This window comes from Physeter macrocephalus, chromosome 17 (assembly GCF_002837175.3).
Source record: "Physeter macrocephalus isolate SW-GA chromosome 17, ASM283717v5, whole genome shotgun sequence".
Classification (NCBI taxonomy): domain Eukaryota; kingdom Metazoa; phylum Chordata; class Mammalia; order Artiodactyla; family Physeteridae; genus Physeter; species Physeter macrocephalus.
In genome coordinates, this window is record NC_041230.1 from 14,593,387 (window position 1) to 14,614,754 (window position 21,368).

Below are 21,368 nucleotides of genomic sequence, written 5' to 3' on the forward strand. Positions count from 1 at the left end.
TAAGGACAGATACCCAGCCCCACTCAGATCCGTGGACGAGACAGGTCATCTGTGTGGGGGGTGTGGCCTGCATCTTGGAACCACTGTTAACCTGGCTCCTGTCTGTTCCTCAAATACTCCAAACCTGTTCCTGCCACAGGGCATTTGCACTCACTGTTCCCTCTGCCTGGTACACACTTCCCCCTTAGAGTCATTTTGTTGGCTCCTTCTTGTCTTGGCTCAAGTATCACCTCCCAGGGAGGACACCTCTGACCCACTTAGTTAGCTAAAACCCCACAGCCACTCTCATCTCCCTCATCACTCTGACTCGTGTCCTTCAGGGTTTTTCTCAAAAGCTGAAATTACGTCATTTCCTTATTTGTTTACTCTTTGATCAACGCGTCTTCCCAGAATGTCAGCTCTCCAAAGGCAGGGCTGAGCCCGTCTTGCTCACCACTGTGTTTCCAGTGCCTGGCACAACACAGAGCACACAGTAGGTAAATGCTTTGGGGTGGGGGGAGTGACTTTGAAAACCCAGAGGGCACTGGGGGTGGACAATGCCAGCCACGGACTCCAAACCGCAGGCCACCCTGATGACTCCCTACCCAACTGGGCTCACTCGGCCTCACCCTCCCAGCTGCTCCCTGGCCCAGGCCTTGGAGGCTGGACCTCACTGTCCTCACAGCCAGGCCCTGGGCCTAAATAGCCCCAACTTCAAGTCATGGCACTGCCAGTTACTGGCTGTGGGACCGTGAGCAGATCTCTGGGGCTCAGCTTCCTTTATCGGTAACATGGGTCTGCCCGGCAGGGGTCCTGGGAAGATGACTAGGAATAACGAGCAGATGCCTTCAGCATGGTTTGGTTTCTAATGGGTGCCCCGGCAGGGTGGGCCCTTAAGCCAGCTGGAAGGCCAGCAGCGCTCCCCAGAGGCTGGGCACAGGGCTCCTGACAGCCGTTGGTGGGTGACTAAGGCCCTTCCTTCCTGGGAGCTGCCAGCCCCACACCCGGGAAGAATGGCAGATGGGCACCCGCCTGGCACTGGAGACCACTTCCTATTTTCATCCTCTCCTGACTATGGACATGACTCCTGCCAGAACAGGCCGGCCGGCCAGCCTCCACAAGGGCCAGAGCCTGAGGCTGGGAGACGGTGGCCTGCTGCCGCCTGGGATGAGGGCCAGAGTCCAAGCAGATCCAGGCAGGGGGGCTTCCTGAGAGAAGGGGTCCCTCACCCTCAGGGCTCCCCAATTCTGCATCCTCCCCTAGGCTTTCTACTGGGCAGGGGGCTGCTGGCAGTGAAGCCTAGTGGGCACTGACTGGAGCAGACAGTGGTGACTCTCAGAGAGCGGCAATGTCAGCGGCCAGCTGTGCAACAAGAAACACTGCATGAGCTGGGGCCCAACACTGGCTCCACCTTTGGCTATCCTGTCGCCACCATACTGGGACCCAGCCAGGGAGGGAGTGGCAGCTTTGACGCTTCAGAATCTCACTGCCCACCACGCCTGACCTCTGGGAAGATCCCCACGGGATTAGTGAAAACCCACTCCTCCTAGGAGCCCCCCTCACCCAGGCCCCACTTGCCTTCAGCACCCCACCCCCTCCACCCATCCACAAACGGCCCAGGAGAGCCTTGGGCACTTTCCAGCAGAAGAATCCGGCTCCAGTGCTGGAATGTCAGGCAGACGCAGTGGGTCAGAGGTGTGAGAGGCCCTGCTCTTCAAGATGGGACCTCTGCTCCGACCAGCTCGGGCTCAGGGAACCGAGACTGGCCTGGCCACAGGGTCTGGGAAAGGCCTCATGCCCTGGAGCGGGTGGTGGGTCTTGGCCCAGGCCAGGCGTGACCCCCAGGGCCAAGCCCCTTGTTCTGGGCTTGAGATGTCGGGACCCCTCCATTTGAACTCCTGTGTTCCAAGCCAGGAGGGCAGCAGGGTGGGGGCCCAGCAGGACACCCCAGATCTGCTATGAAGGGGTATGGGTAGAGTCAAAGACCAGGGCCTCTTTGGGCCCACATGTACCCCAGGGGGGGTGGCAGAAGCAGTCCCCAGGAGGTGACAGACCCCACCCTGAGGATGCAGGGAGTGTGGGGACATCTCCCAGCCTCAGGCCTCAGCATCCAGTCACCCACCCCTGAGTGCACCCAAAGCCCCTGACAAGTCCTGGCCCCACGGGAATTTCCCCTGGAAGCCCTGGCTTCCCCTCTGAATTTCTCCCATCAGGCATTCAGCCGAGGATACCCTGCCCTCCCCTGAGCTCTGGCTTCTGCCAAGTGGAGGCTGAGGAACCTCAGTGACAGGGGAAGGGCTATGTGGCCCCAGGGCTCCTGCAGGGTGACTTGGCTGGCACTGTGACTTTGTGTGCATGGTAGGGCGGGGCGTGTGGCAGGTGGGGCAGGGTCAATCATGTTCTGTGTGTGTCTGTGGGCTGTGTCGTTGTGTGGTGTGTGGTGTCCGTGGGCCATATCAATGTGGTCTGTGTGTCAGTGTATGCTGTGTGGGTGTGTGTGTGGTGTGGGGTCTGTGTGTGGTGTGTGGGTGTGTGTGTGGTGTGTGGGTCTGTGTGTGGTGTGGGGTCTGTGTGTGGTGTGGGGGTGTGTGTGTGGTGTGTGGGTGTGTGTGTGGTGTGTGTGTGTGATCATGTATGAGAATGTCTGTGTTGGTGAGTGTTTACCTGTTGATGTGTTCTCTCACAGAACACCTATGTGTATGGCTGGTTGGGTATCAGGGTTCAAGCTGGGGGTGAGAGTATGTTTTCCACCCTCCAGGCTGATGCCAGTAGAGTTTTCTCCCTTTGCCTGGCCAGCTGGGATCAGCCATTCATTCCAGCCTGCCCAGGCAGAGCTCCGAAGTGTCCCCTTGTCACCGGCCTGTCCTCGCCCATCTCTGTCCCTCCATCCAGGAGCTGGCTTCAGGCCTCAGCTCTCAACACACCCCAGCCATTGGCCAGGATGTCAAGGGCAACGCAGCTCCAAGAGGAGCTGGGCCTACATCAAAGTCAAGGACTCTTTTTTTTTTTTTTTAACTTGTGGTAAAATATACATACCATTGTATTTACATAAAACTGAACATTTTAACCATGTTCATGTGTTAGAAGTCAGTGGCGTTAAGTACATTTACAGCGTTGAGGAACCGTCACCACTGTCCATCTCCAGAACTTTTTCATGATCCCAAACAGAAACTCTGTGCCCATTAAACACTAACTCCACACCCAGCCATCCTCAGCCCCTAGTAACCTCTATTCTACTTTCTGTGTCTCTAAATTTGCGTATTCTAGGTACCTCAGAGAAGCATCATACAATATTTGTCCTTTTGTGTCTGGCTTATTTCACTTAACATATTTTCAAGGTTCATCTACGCTGTAGCATATATCAGAATTGCATTCCTTTTTAAGGCTGAATAATATTCCATTGCATGTATAGACCACATTCTGTTTATCCATTCGTTTATCTGTGCACACTTGGGTTGCGTCCACCTTTTGGCTGTTGTGAAGAATGCAGCTATGCATATGGGTGTAGAAATACCTCTTCAAATCCCTACTTTCAATTCTTCTGTGTATATATACTCAGAAGTGGAATTGCTGGATCATAGGGTAATTCTATGTTTAACTTTTCGAGGAACTGCCAAACCGCTTTCCACAGCGGCTGCACCATTTTACATTCCCACCAGCGGTGCACAGGGGTTCCAATTTGTGTGGTGTGGGTACTGTGTGTGGTGTGTGGGTGTGTGTGTGGTGTGTGGGTCTGTGTTTGGTGTGTGGGTCTGTGTGTGGTGTGGGTACTGTGTGTGGTGTGTGGGTCTGTATGCGGTTGGGGTCTGTGTGTGGTTTGTCAGTGTGTGTGTGGTGTGTGGGTCTCTGTGTGGCATGTGGGTCTCTGTGTGGTGTGTGGGTCTGTGTGTGGTGTGTGGTTTGTGTGTGTTGTGTGCCTGTGTCCGAGAGGCTGACCATCAGGCCGGCGGTTCGTGCAGCATCTGCAGCTCCACAGGGAGCCTGAGGAGCCCCAGCAGTGGTCATTAGGAAGGACCTGGGTTCCCCTGTGCGGCCACGTCACAGAGGTTGCAGTGCAGGGTGCAGGCACCTCAGGGACCAGGGTGCTGGCACTATCTGCAGCCAGCCGGATGTTGCCCAAAGCCCCTGGGGCCCAGCGAGCCTGGGGCGCATTTCCCCTCTCTGGCCCTGACCCAGAGAGCCATGTGCCAACCAGAGACCGGTGGCGAACTGTGTCTGCACTTACAGCAGGATTTCCTACCTGGTGCCCTGAAACTCCCTGCCTGAGGTTCAAGTCCAGGTCTGTCCCCTGAGTGTACTCTGTGAGTCCCTCTCCTTTCTCAGGTTCAGCTCCTGGGGTCTGGGTGGGGTGACCACGCACCAGCTTAGCTCATGGCGGGCGAAGAGGTGTCACCCAGCACATGCGACCGCTACTGCTGTTGTGCCCCCACCTCCCCCTATCCAGGACCCCATGGCTGGGTTGAGGCAAGCTGTTTCCACCCGACTGGTCCAGGTCCCTAGCAGAGAAGGAACTGGCGGGCAGAGTTGTGGCCCAGGGCATGGCCAATGCAAGTGTGGGAGGTGGGCCTCAGATGCTATGGTGGGGCCTCCTGGGTCCCCCAGCCCTACCCCAGCCCACCCACTGACCTCAGGGCCTGTTGCCAACGCACCTACCAGCCTGGGCCAGCACAACCAGTCTTCCATCCCAGGCCTGGCCCATCCCTCCTGGCACCTGAGAATGCCCCAGGCAGGCTACCCTGGGGTCAGGCCCACCTGAGCCCACATCCGGGCATGCCCCTCCTCCCTGCCTCTCGGTCTCCCCACCTCCATGCACTCCTCACCTGCATCTCCCATCTTAGTGGGCGGCCCCTGGTCATCCTCCTTCTCTGTTCCTCCCCACTTTCTTTCCTCCTCAGCCTCCCCTTCTCTTCTTCCTCTCCTGGGGGGACGTCTCATTGCTGGAGTTCCTGGGCCATCGCCCCTCCCACTACTGCAGACCCAGACGGACCCACGACAGAGGGCTGCTGGGCCCCATGGCCCCCTCAGAACACCCATGTGGGGGACAGGGTCCCCTCTTAGAAGCAGGAGCCAGCGTGGAGACACTCCAAGTGCCAAGAAAGGCAACCAGGTAAGGGTCACACGGTGAGTGACCAGCAGGTTCTGCTGTCCTGGCCAGACCCTCTGGGGGCTGAGTGTTGTGACAGCAGTATCTGCCTGGGAGCCCAGGACTCCCCAGATTGCATCCTAGGGTGGTTCAGGGGATAAGGCCCCCAGGGTTCACAGGGGATTTCAATGGGACAATGGGTTAAACACCCCCCAGGCTGGAGGAGGCTGGGCGGGTAGGACAGGGTGGCCAGAGCGGTGACACGCCTGGTTGAGCCGAAGGGGACCAGGCCCAGGTAACTCAGTAGGGGGCTCTGAGCGGCCCCTTCCTCATTCTCAGCTCAGGGCTGAGACACAGACCTGGGACACAGATTGGTCAGGGGGATGGCTGCAGGGAGGGGACCCGTTGGATGGGGAAGCCAGGGTCCCTCTATCCCCTAGAGGTTTATGGGCAGGTGCCCTGGCCATGGGGCCAACGTAGGCTACAAGCCATCCCTAGCTGCACTCCTTCCAGGCTTAGCCCCCTTCTCAGCCTGGACCATGCCGAGGGTAGGGGTCTTGAGCCTCAGGTCCCTGGCCTGATGCACAGCAGTTTGCAGGGCCAGGGTAGGGGGATGCCTTAGTAGGCCTCAGATAGGAGATAGGAAGCCCAGAGTCCCTTCCCTGATGGCTGGACCTCAAAGGCCCCTGGGCCCCAGAAAGAACCTTCGAATCCTTCATTTACACCCCTTGGCTTCTTGCGTATTCAGCTCCAAGGCCCAGCATCTTCCCCTGCCCGGCAGGGCCCCCTTGCAGAGCCAGCCGCCCGCCTGCCCCGGGCCAGCCGCTGACCGCAGCCCTGAGTGTGGAGTGAAGGGAAGAGGCTGGGCCGTGGAGACTGAGGGCCTCACACTCCCTCCCCTCACAGCCTGGGCTGGAGCCATGGGTCACCGCTCATCCACCCCAGAGACCAGGGCAAGGATTGGTGGAAATGCCGAGAGGTTCAGGGGTCGCAGTGCATGGCTGGGTCAGAGGTCAAAGATTTGCTGACAGCAGGCTTGGAGATATTGATCTGGTGGGGGAGGTGACAGAACTCTGTCCCCTGCCAAGGGCTATGGGCACGGGCTGGTGGTCAGCAAGCTGGACTCAGCAGAGCCCACCCCAGAGCAGAGTCCTGGGGATGCGGGGCTGGGGGCTACGGAGCCCCTCTCATGGCGCCAGGTCCCTCGACAGGCAGGGGACCAACTGTCATACCACAAGTGATTTCCGTTATCATCCTTGGGTTGATGATGCAGCATGCCTGGGTCTGCGTGGCCAGGGGGACAACACGGACCTGGGCGGCTGCGTGCTCCAGCACCCGAAGCCCTCACAGGCTTGAGACGACCAACTTAGGGGAGCTGGGAACTGAGGAATCAAGAAACCCAACGTCCTCTTCGAGAGAACCGCAGGCTGAGGGTCGGGCTGGCTTCCTGGGGGAGGGCACGCAGCTGCAGTGACCCTCAGAAGCCTCCCTTAGTCTTACCTGTTCACCCCAGAATCAGGCAGCCCCCCCACCTCGGGTCCTATACGCAGCTGGCTTCTGTGGGATGCAGGCACCATTCCAGCTCCCTCCCTCCCCAGAAAGATGTAGTGCATCCACCCCGCTCCCACCCCAGCCTCTGCCCAGAGCCCTCCCAGAGGCGGCCAGACACCCCAGCTCTGCCTCACTCGTCCGTCCCCCGCACACACATCCACCAGTCCAGGCCGGGCCAAGGCCTGCCCGGAGCTGGGGAGCCTCCACGGCCGAGAGGGTGAAGGGCACCTCCCCAGACTGAACTCACCGCAAACAGACTGGACCCAAAAGTGTTTCTCCATCCATCCTGGAGGCTGCCTGGGGAGAGAGAGAGGGGAGTGTGTGTGTGCGTGTGCAGATGTGTATTCGCAGGTGTGTACAGCCATGTGCTTGTTGCTATGTGTGCACATGTTATTTGTGTGAGTTTATGTGCGCTGGGTATGTGTGTGAACATGTGATTGTGTGCATCAGTGAACTGTGTGTGATTATGTGCACGTGGGCGCATCGTGTGTGTGCGTTTGCGTGTACTCACATGTGTTTGGCTCAGGCCCGGGGATGGGCTGGCCCCCTTCCAGGAGCTGACTGGAGAGACACTCCAGCTGTCCCCTGGAATGGCTTGATCCGGGCTTAGCCAGAAACCCTTACCAGTCCCCATGGTCCTGGCCCTGGCAGCTCTCCTAGAGCTGAGGGCTTCTGATCAACCCCAGTCAAGCTGGCAGCATGGCCAGAGGGCAGCTCTGTCCACCGGGAAGACATGTGGTGGCCCCTGGCTCAGAGCATACCTAGGTTCGAGGTCACTGGCACTGAGGCAGAGGCACGTGGCACACTGGAGTCTGGAGCTGTCCTTGATGCCACCAGGGCCTGACTGGGGCCGCCTTCTAGCAGTGACCCCTGCTGGGAACGTCAGGTACTGCAGACTGGCTCTACAAGCCATTGTGAGGGAAAGGGGTCCCCTTCACTTCAATGGATTCCTCCCTGCAGGGAGCAGTGGATTGATATGCATGGTTTTCAAATTGTGCGCTAAGGAACCCTGGGGTTCCTTCAGGTCTCTCCAGGGATTCCCAAAATTTGATGCTCCCAGCTTCCCACCTTCCTCCTCAAAAGAGCATTGCTTTTAAGTACTGAGCTTTAGAAGATATTTCTCCAAAAATATTTTAAATCTTCAGTGTGATTTTGACCTTTCAGCTCTAGGAGTCTATTTATGAGTGTGTCTCAGTTAGATCTGCTTTTAGAACAAAATTCATTGGGCTTTAACCCCATCATCTCCTGCCAGGTGTACAATATTACTTTAGGTTGGGTTCTGATTTAAATACCTCTTGGAAACCAGAAGAGGCAGAAAAGAGAGAGGGTCCACTTCAGACTGGGCAGGCTTGCGGTCCCCTGGGACCCAGCCCTTTGGCGAGGGCCGAGTTCATGTCCTCCAACAAAAGGGCATGTTATGTGAGGGGCTCCCAGGGGAAGTGCTGCCTCACCACTCGGGCCTTGACACAGGAAGACCCTGATAACAGGGCATCTCCACCCAAACAGCCCACCAGCTCCCCACCGCCCCAGAGGCAGCAGGACAGTTACAGCTGGTCCCACCCTGCCATGTGGTTTCCTGCATCCGCCTGCATGTTCCCAGTGCCTGCACATAACACATGGGGCACACCACGTTGCCCGCATTTCACCCCTTGCTGTGTTTGCCTGAAGTCATAAAATGTGATTTGCTGGATGTAGAACATGGTTCACAGGGGCGTAAAGCGGAGCCAGAGGTGCAGTGGGCAGTGGCTCTGCCACCACCCTGGCCCCAGCATGGCCCCAGCCTGGCCCCAGCCTGGCCGACAACTTCTAGCTTAGATTGGCCCTAGGAACCTCCCCATGAGGGCCACTTCCCTATAATTCCCTCCAGGGGGTATGGCCACAGCACACCAAGCAGAGCATGACAAAGTCTGGGGACCTCTGGGGCAGACACACCTGGTTTAGGCCTTTGGCTCTGCTCCAGGGGGGATGGGCGCTAAGGCCCAAGGATGGTCCTGTGGTGGCCAGACAAGGTCAGGAGGGATGGGGACAGCCTTGACCCACTCGTCCCCATTCATTCATTCAGAGGTGGAGAGATTCCAGACAGGAACTCTGTTGCCCTTCCCTCTGTCCTACTCCCTCTGACTTTGCTCCCAGCCAAGAAGACACTATCCAGGAGCCTGGAGACAGACCAGCCCTGTCCTGCCCTGGGGAGCCCTCAACCAGCAGGGAAAGACCCTCTGGGGTTTTAACTGCTTCTCAGACCACAAAGATATGAGGTCCTGTTGGATCCACCACAAGCTGTGGTATCCACTCCTTACCAGCCACTACCAGCCCCAGATAGGACAAAGCCCTTCAGCCACATCCCAGCAGGAAGGCTCCACTGCTCTGCAGAGGGGATAGCCCCCGAGGACCTCTCCACATCGAGTGACCTTGGGGAGAAGAAGACAATGTAGCCTGAGGCCTTTTGTAGTCTGTTTCTTCCCACCCTCCAACCTCTATCACTGCATCCCATCCATACAGGCCTAGGTGTTTCACTAATAACAGGTTCAGCTTGTTCCTGCCTCAGGACCTTTGCACATACTGTTCCAGCTGCCCTGAATGCTCTTCTCTCCAGTTTTCACATGACTGACTGATCCTCTTCATTACCTGTTCACAAAAGCCCTCCCTGGACCCTCCAAAACAGCCACCCCCATGGCCCTCCCAGTTCCTCCATGATTGTTTTCCTGTGTGACAGAGTCCCCATCACAAATTCTCTAGTTCATTTATGGGAGACTTTAGCATTCTGTAGCATGCAAGCTCCGTGGAGTGGAGTCCAGTCGTCTTGTTTGTGGCTGCATCCCCAGCGCCTGGCACACAGTAGGTCCTCGCCGAGCATTGCACCAGTGAGTGCATGGCAAGAGGGTGGGCACTGGGCCTGAGAGGGCTGGAGTAGGGCTGTGGGAATCTAACTGCCGAGCTGGACAGGGGCAGGCGGGCAGGGGCAAGTGGGACTCTACCCTCCTCCTTTACCTGGCAGGCAGGCCAGTGTGCAGTCAAAGTGCTCACCTGGAAGTGCTGGCAAAAAGGTTCCCCCTCCCCCCATAGCAAGGCAGCTGCGCCAGGGAGGGGCGGGGGGGCCGGGAGCTGGTGCTGCCTCCCCACCGCTCACTAGCGCTGTCCTCAGCTGGGTCTGTTTGGGGACAGGGTGGCCTCCATGGAGAATGTCTCCTCCTGGAGGGGGCAATGCCACCCCACGGGCTAAGCACAGCTAGTGGACACTCAGATGCCTTGACAGACCAGGGAGAGCCCCTTGCCCGTGGGAGGGGGCAAGCCTGGGGGCGAGGAGGAGCTCTGGCCCCTCACCTGGAGCCTTTCATCTGTCCCTTGGGCTCCTGGTGACACCTAGTGGCCAGCATTCCTGATACACTGTTTCCCCCATTCCCTGAACTCTCTCCCCAGGGGATGTCCCAGACAGCAAGGGCACCCCCACCCTCGGTCTCGCCCACTCACATTCTCACGATCCCTGTCTCCGGGCCCACCCCCACACACTCACTCTCACACCCTCTCTCAAGGCTTTTCCCTCCCACACACAGTCACAGAGCCACATGGGGCCCATGGGGTATCCCTGGGCCCTACAGGCAAAGGGTCTTCACCGGAGCCCCACCAGGGGTCAGCACCCGCCGCCAGCCTCCCCACACCCACCCAGGTGCACCATGACCCGCTAGTCCCCCTGGGGAGGAAGGCCTGGAGGGGAGACTGCAGTGACACCCTGGGCTCCCTGCCCATCCCCTCCGGCGGGGCCTCACAGATACTGCTGATAAAAACAAACCAGGGCAGAGGCACAAGACCAAGGTCAAGAACCAGCAAGAACCCAGGAGATCACCATCCTGACCAGAAGCCCAGGAAGAACCAGCCCATGGGCAAGGCCCGCACGAACGAGCGTGGTGACCCTTGAGGACGCCAGGAGGAGGAAAGGGGCCTGGGAGCCAGGCCAGGCCCAGGAGTGGGCATGTCTGCATTGGCCAAGAGATACCTCAGCTGAGCCAGGGCCAGGCTGCCTGCATCACTGAGAGAGGCCCGAGGAACTGGGGGAAAGGCCTGGTGGACACTTCCAACAGAGGCATGGGGCACGCGTGGCCAGCAGCACAGGGCGGGGCCTGGGGCCTGGGACCCCAGACTCAGTGGAGCTGGAGGGACCCATTTCAGGTATGCTGCCGGCCTCCTCCTGCAATAGCCACCAGGAGAGGAGGGCAAAGGTCCCTTTCCCCATTTCCCAGTTGGGGGCACTGAGGCCTGACAGGAGCTGACAGAGACAGGAGTTGCTGGTGCCTCACTTCCTAGGCTGCTGAGTATCAGGGCCTCCACCTCCTGTATCCTCCCAAGACCCGGGCGCCTCTCACCGCTGTGCGCCCAGCTCTGCCTGCTTGGAGATGGCCTCATCCATCAGCGCGCCCCTCCCCAAACCCCCTCCAGTCCCCGCACCGCAGACAGGAGGTGTCCCAGAAGCCAGGCACTCACAGGACGGAATGGGGTGCCAAGGGCTGAGGGGTGGCCAAGTAGGGGTGGTTGCAGCCTTTCCCTGTGCTGCCCACGGCCCTCACCTGCTTGCAGGGCATGAACCTTGCTCAGGGACGGGCAGGCTTGTGGGGAGACAAGGCCTGAGGTGAAGGCCAGCTCAGGATGCCTTTGGCTGCTGCCTGTGCCCGGTGCTCCAGGCCCCAGGGACGCCGTAGGGGCTGGAAGTTCCGGCTCCTCAAGGGGTAGATGACAGGAGCTGGACTGGGGTCCCTTTTGCCCCCCCAGCGCTCGTCCTCAGCCCCAGCTCCACTTTGGACTGCAGCAGCCCTTCCCCAGTAGACACTTTTGGATAGAGAAATTCTAATGTCCCCCCGACGCTTCCAGCCACCACCCTCCCACAGTCCTGTGGGAGAAGGGGGCAGAAGCTCCGGGCAGGGAGACGAGATTCCGGGTGCCCCCCCGCCCAGGGCTGTAACCCACTGGCCTCCCAGGTCTGCCCCTCAGCAGGCGCCTCCTCCAGTCTGTGGGGTGGGCGCTGGAGGCCTCAGTGGATGCAACCAGGATTGAACTGAGTTGCAGTCTCAGCCATGCCACCTTCATGGAGCCAGACTCTGGGGATGGGGCGGGGGGCAGGTGAGAAACGTGTGCTGGGCGGATGCTGCCTTGGGGGCTGGGACACCTGGAAGGAAACGCTGGCCCAGGCCGTGCAGGGGAGGGGGCAGTCAGGGAGGGCTCCCTGGAGAAGACACCTGGGCTGAGAAAGCTCCTCCAGGCCAAGGACGTGGGAGGAATTCCAGGGTAATGACGCAGAGGAAACGGCACTGAGAAGGACGAGACCCTGAGGAACTGGAAGGGAGAGGCAGGAGGGGCGACGTGGGCAAGGCTGGAGCACGGGGGCCCTGGGGGCCATAGCCAGATGTCGCTACAGGGACCAGTGAGGCAGTGGTGACTGGGCCCCCAGGAGAAATCAGGACGCAGGTCTTACAGTGTGTGCGGGCAAGGGAAAGGGGCTTCTCGACCTGGCTGCCCCGCCGGATCAGAGAACCAGGTGGGTGAGAAGCCCTCACAGTGGCTGTGCTTCTCCCACGGGGTGTTTGAGAAATGGAGGGGAAACTGGGTGTTGTCGTAATGGGGGTGCTACTGGCATTGTCGGTGGGCACTGGGTGTGAGGGCCGTCCTGCCCAGCAGCGAGTCGTCCTGTGCCCACACAGTGTCTGAAGATCCCACCGGACACTCGGGTAGGCGGGTAGTTCACAACTGGGGGTGATTTTGCCCCTCGGGGGGACCTTTGACAAAGTCTGGAGACATTTCTGATCATTACCACCTGGGCTGGGTGTGCTACTGACATCTAGTGGGTGGAGGCCAGGGATGCCACCAACATTCCACGGTGCACAAGAGCAAGTCAGTAGTACTGAGGCCGAGGGATCCCGGCCAAGGTGAAAACCCTGTTGGTAATGATCAGAGTCCGGAACCTGCTTTCTTTTTACATGGTTTCCAAATACAGAATTTGCTAGGGATGCAGCAAGCGTGACAATCTAAGGAAAATGGAACTTTGCTTCGTTCGGATATTTACCAAGAGTTGTTTGCCATTTTGGAAAACCGCATCCCTAAGCCATGGCTCCAGCAGCCTTCTGAGCCTGGAAGGATGCTCTGACCCGTCTGCGTCTGCAGCTGCTACAGCCTCAACGATGCTACACAGCCAGTATCTTGAGTCCTCTGTAGGTCATACGCAAGCATTTTTCAAATCAAATACACATTTGAAGTTATAAATTACATTCCTTTTATTTCTCCCTTGTTTTAAAGATAGGTCATTATATTGATTTTTTTTAAAAATTATGACTGTAGGTTATATTATCTATGAATTTTATTTTGGGATGGCAAGAATTATAAGATTCTTTAGAGAAGGGGTAATGAATCTGACTGGATTGACCAGAGGTAAGTGCGCACGGGAGGTGGGGGAGAGGGGAGAGACGAGGAAGCCCCAGTGTTCTTGGCTGAGCAGCAGATGAGGGTACGCCCCCGATAAGGAAATGTAGGGGCCCTGGGCATGAAGGAAGAGGCTGGATACTGCTCATGGGACCATTGGCTTGAGGGGAGTTGGGTCTTAGGGTGGGGCAGCAAGGAGTGGAAACTGCAGACCACAAAACACTGAGTGAGGGATGGTAGCCCTGGAGGGAGCCCCGGGGGCATTGCAGGGCCAGATGGAGGACAGGGGCCATGGACAGGACAGAGAACAACCAGGCAGTGTAGTCCAGGGCAGGGGTCTGCGAGTAGCTCCCTGAGGGAGGTGTGAGTGGTTCCAGGGCGTGGTGAGAGCACAGCAGGGGTCAAACATCCTCTGACCTATTTGGGGGCCTCCCTTCAAGACCACAGGCAGCTCTGGGAAGAAGAAGCCTTGTGGGTCCAAGCAGGGCCACCAGCAGACCAGGGTCTCTTCCCATCAAACCGACAGGCTGGGCTGAGTGCCAGGAGGGACCCCAGGGCAGGATGGGGGTGAGGAGCCCCAGGACCAGGAGGCCCACGCCTCCCAGGGGTTGCAGTTTCTGGATCTGACTATCCCAGCTCTGCACTTATCAGCTATGTGACCTTGGGCTGATTATTTCCACTCCGTGCCTCAGCTTTTCCACCTTTAAAATGGGAAGATAAGTCAGAAAGAGAAAAACAAATACTGTATGCTAACACATATATATGGAATCTAAAAAAAAATGGTTATGATGAACCTAGGGACAGGACAGGAATAAAGACGCAGATGTAGAGAATGGACTTGAGGCCACGGGGTGGGGGAAAGGGTAAGCTGGGACGAAGTGAGAGAGTGGCATGGACATATATACACTACCAAATGTAAAACAGATAGCTAGTGGGAAGCAGCCGCATAGCACAGGGAGATCAGCTCCGTGCTTTGTGACCACCTAGAGGGGTGGGATAGGGAGGGTGGGAGGGAGATGCAAGAGAGAGGGGATATGGGGATATATGTATATGTATGGCTGATTCACTTTGTCATACCACAGAAACTAACACACCACTGTGAAGCAATTATACTCCAATAAAGATGTTTAAAAAGAAAAAAAGGAAATGGGAAGACAACACACTGCCTGCCCCCTTCCCATCTACCCCCCCAGACAATGCCCTGATCCTATCCCATGGCTTGGCTAGGCCAGCACCTCCCTCTTAGCAGGACCCACCCTTGGCCAAGCTGACCCCCACCCATGAGGCCCTGAGAATCCCCACTTCACACGTCTTCCTCCCTGTAAGATGGACCCAAGAGAACGTGCCATCTTCCTCTTAGGGAAGAGTTCCAATAGCCATGGGTCCCGAGGGCCCTTGGTGATGGTGCTGAGTGGGCCCGAGGCTCCCAGCCCCACTGGTGACTCATATCAGGACATGGGTGGCAAGGCCAGGTTTGAATCCTCCCCTAATGGAGATCTCAGCCCAGCCCACCCAGAGTAGCTGGTGTCTTGGGCCCAAAGAGGTGGTCCCAGGAAGGTGGCCGGGGTCCAGGGGTTGGGAGAACCCTCTGACATGGAGACGGTTCCTCCCTGGACCCTTCTGAGGGCACCCAGGATCCAGCAGGCCCATCTGGACAGGGTCCCTGGAAAAGTAGGTGGGCCTGCGTTTCTCCAGAGTGGATCACCGTCCACAGCCCAGAGGAGTCAGACCCCTGCCCTCCCCACCAGCTCTGGCATCAGTCAGCACAGGGATTGCCCCCCCAGGAGGGGGATCCAGGTGGTGGAGGGCACCCAGAGAGCCGTCCTGTCCACAGGGCCCCATGTTCAGACTTGCTGTGTGGTCCCCCAGTGACATTCCACGCGTGGTCCCCAAGCCGCCCGCAAGACAGAGGACAGTCCCCACTCGTGGAATAATAAGGTCCTGCAGTGTTCCAGGGGATGATGTGTCTCAAATCCAAAGAGCATCCGGTGACGTGCGAAGTCTTGTTTTCACATTAAAAGCATTAGTTCGTTACAAGTACACGCCTAGATTGCCCCAATGTTTTGTAACTGGTTTTGACATTTCCCGGTATTTTGAGGCACCGGGTCTCCGAGGGGCCTGCCTGGGCGCCCCTCTCCAGCTGCACCCCCTCCTCCACCCGCACCTTTCCCAGGCTCACTGCCTCCCTGCTTCTTGGGCAGGTGGGGAAGCTGGGCCCCCGGGGCCTGCAGAGCCCCTGCCCACCAGGCCGTGGTCGGCCTGTCAGGGCAGCTCCGCTCGGCTGTGAGAAAGGCCAGGGCCCATCAGATAAGGCTCTGGGCCCTCCCGCCACCGCAGAGGCTCTATCGCCTCCCAGGGCCTCCCCAGCCCTGCCCCGAGGCAGGTGTGCTGCGCGGAATGAATTTCACTACGAGATCTCTCTGGTTTCACTATGAGTTTCCTGACCCAGGCCAGCACCTACGGCCCCCGGGGCCTCCCCTGCATCTCTAGGGCCAGGAGGCAAGGCTCCCCATCAGGCAGCAAACAGGAGGGAGCCTGGGCAGCCCTCGGGAAGGACTTCCCTGGCTCCTAGCTAACTCCAGTGGTCCCAAGAGAGGCTGGGTTCTGGTCCCAAGAAGCCTGGCCAGCCCTAGCCAACACCTTAGGACAGGGTCTGCCAGGGGCCTGGATTCCTTGATGGCGGAGTGGGGCAGGCCACAGGGTCTATCCCATGGTGAGGGAGGCTGCCCTCTGGCGGCACCTTTTGGAATGGCAGATGTCCTTGGCCAGGGCGGAGGGTCCAGGTTCAGGAGGCTGGCCCCGTAGGATTTGGGGCTGGGACAACCAGGAGGGAGAGGAGAGCCCAGCTCCAGAGCAGAGGCCCAAGCCCCAGCTTCTCATGTTCTCTACTGGTTCCTGTTACCCACGGCCCCCACCCCACCTACAGGGGGCTGCACAGGGCTGTGCTTATGAGGGTCTCAGGGGAGGGCATGGGGTGATACAGGAGGATACGAGAGTCCCAGACTCCCCAACAGGTCACCCATCCCCTCCTTTTCCCTCTTCCGACTAGTAGGCCCAGGAACCCCAGGGCCTGGGCAAGCTGCCCCCCAGAACAGCTGTGGCACTGCGGGATGAGAACCCGTCCCCGCTCCCTCCCCCTCACAGATGTTCAGTGACTCATCCAGCTCAGCAGTCGGGGGCAGAGCCGGGGCTAGAACCTGTATCTCTCAGTTCCCAGGCCAGACACCTGGGGACCTGCACTTAGGACTATGCTGGGAGGAAGGGCAGGTTGCCTTTGAGGAGCATCTGGCCCAGCGGGGAGAGAAGCAGTAAGGAGACGTGGCGAGGTGGGCACAGAAGAGGCTCGTGGTCCAGTCTGGGGACCAGGAGGTCTTCCTGGAGAAGGTGGTGAGCAGGCTGACTCACAAGGGACGCACGTGAGCATGAAGGTGTGTGTGAGGGGCTGCAGGCCAGGCAGCCAGCGTAGGCAAGGCAAGGTGGGGACTGACCTCTGAGCATGCAGAGCCAGGGACAGCGGCTTTAAAGAGGGTGACCACACATCCCAGTTTTCTCAGACATCTGGTTTACACCTGTCATCCTGCTGTAATTATTAACAGTACCCCTTTGCATTTTCAAAAGGGTCCCCGTTTGGACAGTTAGTTAAATGGTCTCCCCACAGAAACACCTCCGTGGAGGGGGTTGATCCTCACCCCAGGGCTGCATTGAGCAAGGACAGTTTGGGATGGGATTTGATTTGCATTTTGGAGCAACGCTGGGGTGATGAAGAAGCTGTCGTCAGTCAGGCTCGAGGATACGGTGGGTGGTAGAGAGTATCGGGGCGGGGGAAGATGGTGTGGAGGATGGAGGATGTCCGAGCTCTGGGCAAGGTGGTCCCTGCCATGGACCCTCACACCATGCAGATCCAGAATGTCACCAGAACCAAATACAAAGATTTTTTTAAAAAATTTCAGTCTCACAGGATATTTTAAAGATTGATAACTAATTGAACAGAGGAGAATTGCGGGAGAGGAACAGGTGTAATACAAGGGCCCCCCGCCAAGTCAGAAGATGCTGGACTAAGAGTGGTGGTGGTGGTGTGTGTGTGTGTGTGTGTGTGTGTGTGTGTGTGTACACACACATGCACATGCATGTAGGGGGGGCAGTCATAGCCTCCGCCCTGGGAAACCACAAAAAGAGACGAAGCTTTCATTTAAAGCTGGCTGCCCCAGATCACCAAGGACAGTGTCCAAGCAGCCCGGTTTCCCCATAACTGTGCTTTCTCCACTCTCTGCTCCATAGTGACCTTAAGAGAGGGGATTTTCACTAAATATTTAGGCATATAGCATGTGGAGGCTTCATTTGGACTCCTGCCCTGGGTCTACCAGTGTTAGGGCTGGACGTGAGCAGTGGCTGTCCAGGGAGGGTGCAGAGAGGGGAGAGAGGAAACACGAAGGGGCAGCAACTATGTCCAAGGCTGAGAGCCCCACGAGACAGAAACGGAGAGGGGTTCCCAAGAACCATCAGCAAAGAGATGTTTGAGAATTAGGGAGTGGTTTGGGCTCAGGATAGTGGAAACCAAGGAGAAACAGGCTGCCTGGGCGGCTACCGAGGTTAGAATGTGAGTAACAGGAGAAGTGAGTTAAGGCCTGAACAGGTACGGGGGCGTCGAGCAGGTTCAATGACCTTGAGGAGCTGGTGGAGAAGGAACAGACCCAAGGGCCCGCCCCCACTCAGATCCTGTCCCACCCAGGGGCCCTGAAAGGACACGTTTAATGTCCTATTCTTGTTGAAGTGAGCATAACCTACATACAAAATATTGTATAAATCCTGTGTTCCACTTGCTGAGTTATCACAAACTGAACATACTCGTATAACCAGCACCCAGATCAAGAAACAGAACATGACCAGCACCCCAGAGCTCTCCTTGTACCCCTCTCCAGTCTCCACCTCCAATGAGCACCTCTCTCTTAACCTTTAGCATCATACATTAATTTTGCCCGTTTTAGCACCTCTCATGAATGAGATTATCCCAGAATTTTATATCATATTCGGCTTCTTCTACTCAATATTATGTCTATAAGACTTATCCAGGTTGTGGCATGGTAGTAATTTGTTCATTTCCCTTGCAGTACAGGACTCCAGGATTTGAATGTACTCTGACATATTTATCTATTCTACTAATAATGGTTTCCAGGCTGGGGCTACCGTGAGAGTGGTGCTATGAATAACGTTGTAAACTTCTTTCAGTGCATTGCTACCTTTATTTCTGTTGGGTATATACCTGAGAGTGTATCTTAGCCCGGGCTCTCCAGAAACAGAGCCCGAGGCAAAAGCTTAGGTGGTCCTTTTCAATCAGGGGGTGCAATCCCAGGGAATCCAGAGTGAGGGGAAAGGGGGTGAGGCAGGGAAGACAAGAGAGCCAATACAAGGATGAGTTTCTCAACTGACCACAGCTTGGTGCCAAAAGCATCTGATTGCTGGGCTGCTGGGACCCTCTTGCAAGAGGCTTTATAATGAATAGCATTCATGACAGTCCATCTGGGATGAGGAATGGGGGAGAATTTGTCCACTGGCTTCCACCTGCCATCGTCAAAAGATAGGCCAAAGTGGGTTAACTCCCCTGCCTTTTTGGTTACAAATTTGTGGGTACCAGTTTCATCCCTCACTGTCTCATGCCTCAGGGGGTAGCAGAGAAGCCCTGGGGAGGGGGGAGTGATGGGAGGTGTCCGCAGGTTGTACCTGGAAAGGAAGAAAACGTAACCAAGGCCTCCAAGGTGAGGCTGGAGGATCTGAGGTGGTACCCAGCAGGTGTCTGACACAGAACGGAGAAGCTGGGCCATAGGGATTTAGAAATATTGCCAGATAGTCTTCCAAACTGGTGGCACCAATGCACACTCCCTCCGCAGCGTGTGAGAGCCTCAGGTCGCTCCACATCCTTGCCGACGCTGGTGTTTAATTTTAAGCACTCTGGTGGATGCACAGTGGTATCTCATTCTGGTTTTAATTTGCATTTCCCTGATGACTAATGAGGTTGAACACCTGTTCAAAAGTTTACCAGCCATTTGGACACCCTCCCTTGTGAAGCACCTACTTAAAGTCTTTTTCCTTTTGATTTGTAGTTTTCATATTTTTAAGATACAAGTCCTTTATCAGATGTATGTATTGAAATAACTTCTCTCATATGTGGCTTACTTTTCCCTCTCTTAATCATGCCTTTTGATTAACAGAAGTTTCTAATTTTAATGGAGTCCAATTTGTCACTTTTTTACTCATCATGCTTTTTGTGTCCTATGTAAGAAAATGAATCTATTCTTTCCCCTAAGTCTTCTTCTAGCTGCCTTGTTGTTTTACCTTTCACGTATACATTTTGTTTTCATGCGCACATCCATGGAACTGGTTTTAGGGTATGGTGTAAGGTAGAGATGAAGAGGTTTTTTTGTTTTTGTTATTTTCCAATATGGATACTTAATTGATCCAGGACCGTTTACTGAAAAGTCTGTCGCACTTCTCTCCCCTGCTCTGCGATGTCAGCCTTGTGGTGATGAAACAGGAGTCCATAGATGGATGGGTCTGTTTCTCATTTTCTATTCTGTTCCTGGTTGATTTGTTTATCCTTGCACCTGTCTCCCTAACTGTAGTGTAAGTCCTCCAACTTTGTTCTTCTTTATATATGTTTTAGAATCAGCTACTTTACTAAATTAACAAATTAACCTTAAGTCTGCATATAAATTTTCTTGGGATTTTCTACCCAATCATGTCATATGTAAATGACAGTTTTATATTTTCCTTTCCTAGCTTCATACTTCTTCAGATTGGCTTCTTTCACTTAGTAACACGCATTCAAGTTTTCTCCATGTCTTTTCATGGCTTGATAGTGCATTTCTTTTTAGTGCTGAGTATTATTCCACACATGGATGTACCACAATTTATCCATTCACCTACTGAAGGACATCTAGATTACTTCCAAGTTTTGGCAGTTCTACATAAAGCTGCTATAAACATCCATGTGCAAGTTTTTGTGTGGATATAAGTTTTCAACTCCTTTGAGTAAATACCAAGGAGCACGATTGCTGGGTTGTATGGTAAGAGCATTTTAGATTTGTAAGAAACTGCTAAACTGTCTTGCAGAGTGGCTGTACCATTTTGCATTCCTACCAGCAGTGAACACCTGTTGCTACACATCCTCACCAGCATTTGGTGTTGTCAGTATTCCAGATTTTGGTCATTAAAAGGTTGTGCCTTATTCCTTCTTTTACTTGCCTTATTGCACTAGCAAGGACCACCAGCCCAGTGGTGTATAGAAAAGAGTGCTAACATTCTTTCTCATTTCCAGTCTCAGGGGAAAAGCATTCAACATTAAGCACAATGTTAGCTGTAGGGCTTTTGTTTGTTGTTTTTTGTTTCTTGGAGGGTTTGGGGGTTTGGTAAGATACCTTTATCAGATTGAGAAAGTTCTCTCTTTTTTTAAAGTAGCTGTGCCGGGTGTGAGGGGGCGATGGACAGTGTCAAGGTTCACAAACCTACAGAGTGGGCCATGACAGAGGCAGGCCGTCAGGAAGGGATGAGCAAGTTCTCTTCTATGTCTAATTTGCTAAGAGTTTTTTGGTTTGTTTAAAACGTGGAAGACTGTTTTCTGAATGTGTTGAGAAGATCCTATGGTTTTCCTTTGTTCTTTCTTCGTGTTTACGTGGTGGCTTCTACCGCTTGTCTTTCGTAAGGTAAAACAATCTTGCCGACTCTATGTTCCCATCAGGGTTTGCAGGTTCTAGTTTATGCCACTGAAATCACCTCCTGAACTGTGGGCCTGGAAAACAACATGCAAATTCCATCCTGTGCAGTGCCCTAGAGTCACCCCTTCTCCTCAAACACTGACTACATATTTCAGGTGCCATGAGAGGCTCCCCTTCGAAAACCACAGGTTCCTGGCCCGTGGGGCTCAAGCCAACCCCCGGGGGGCACCAGCCCCGGCAGGACCCTCTCCCAACAGACTCTAGCGTTGCAAGGGCAAGTGCGTGCGGAGAGTGAACGGGTCAGACCCCCCGACCCCCCCGCAAGACAATTAAGAGTCTGCACAGCTCGTGCGCCTCCCCCGCCCCACGCCTGCGCCAGTCTCCTTTAAGAAAGTCGGCCTGAACGCGTCTCTGGGGCGGGAGGCGGAGGGCGCCAAGAATGCTGCACTCCGACGGGAGCGCAAGGGCTGAAGCTTCGCCGGGCGGCCTCCCCCTCCACGTCGCCCCAGGGTCTTCCCGCTTCTACTCCCCGCTCCCCGCCCCCGACTTCGAAGGTCCCCCTCGCCCGCAACCCCCCTGAACCGCCACGCCCGCCCCCCGATGCTCCTCCCACAGCCCGGGACCCGACCCCGGACCCCGCCCCA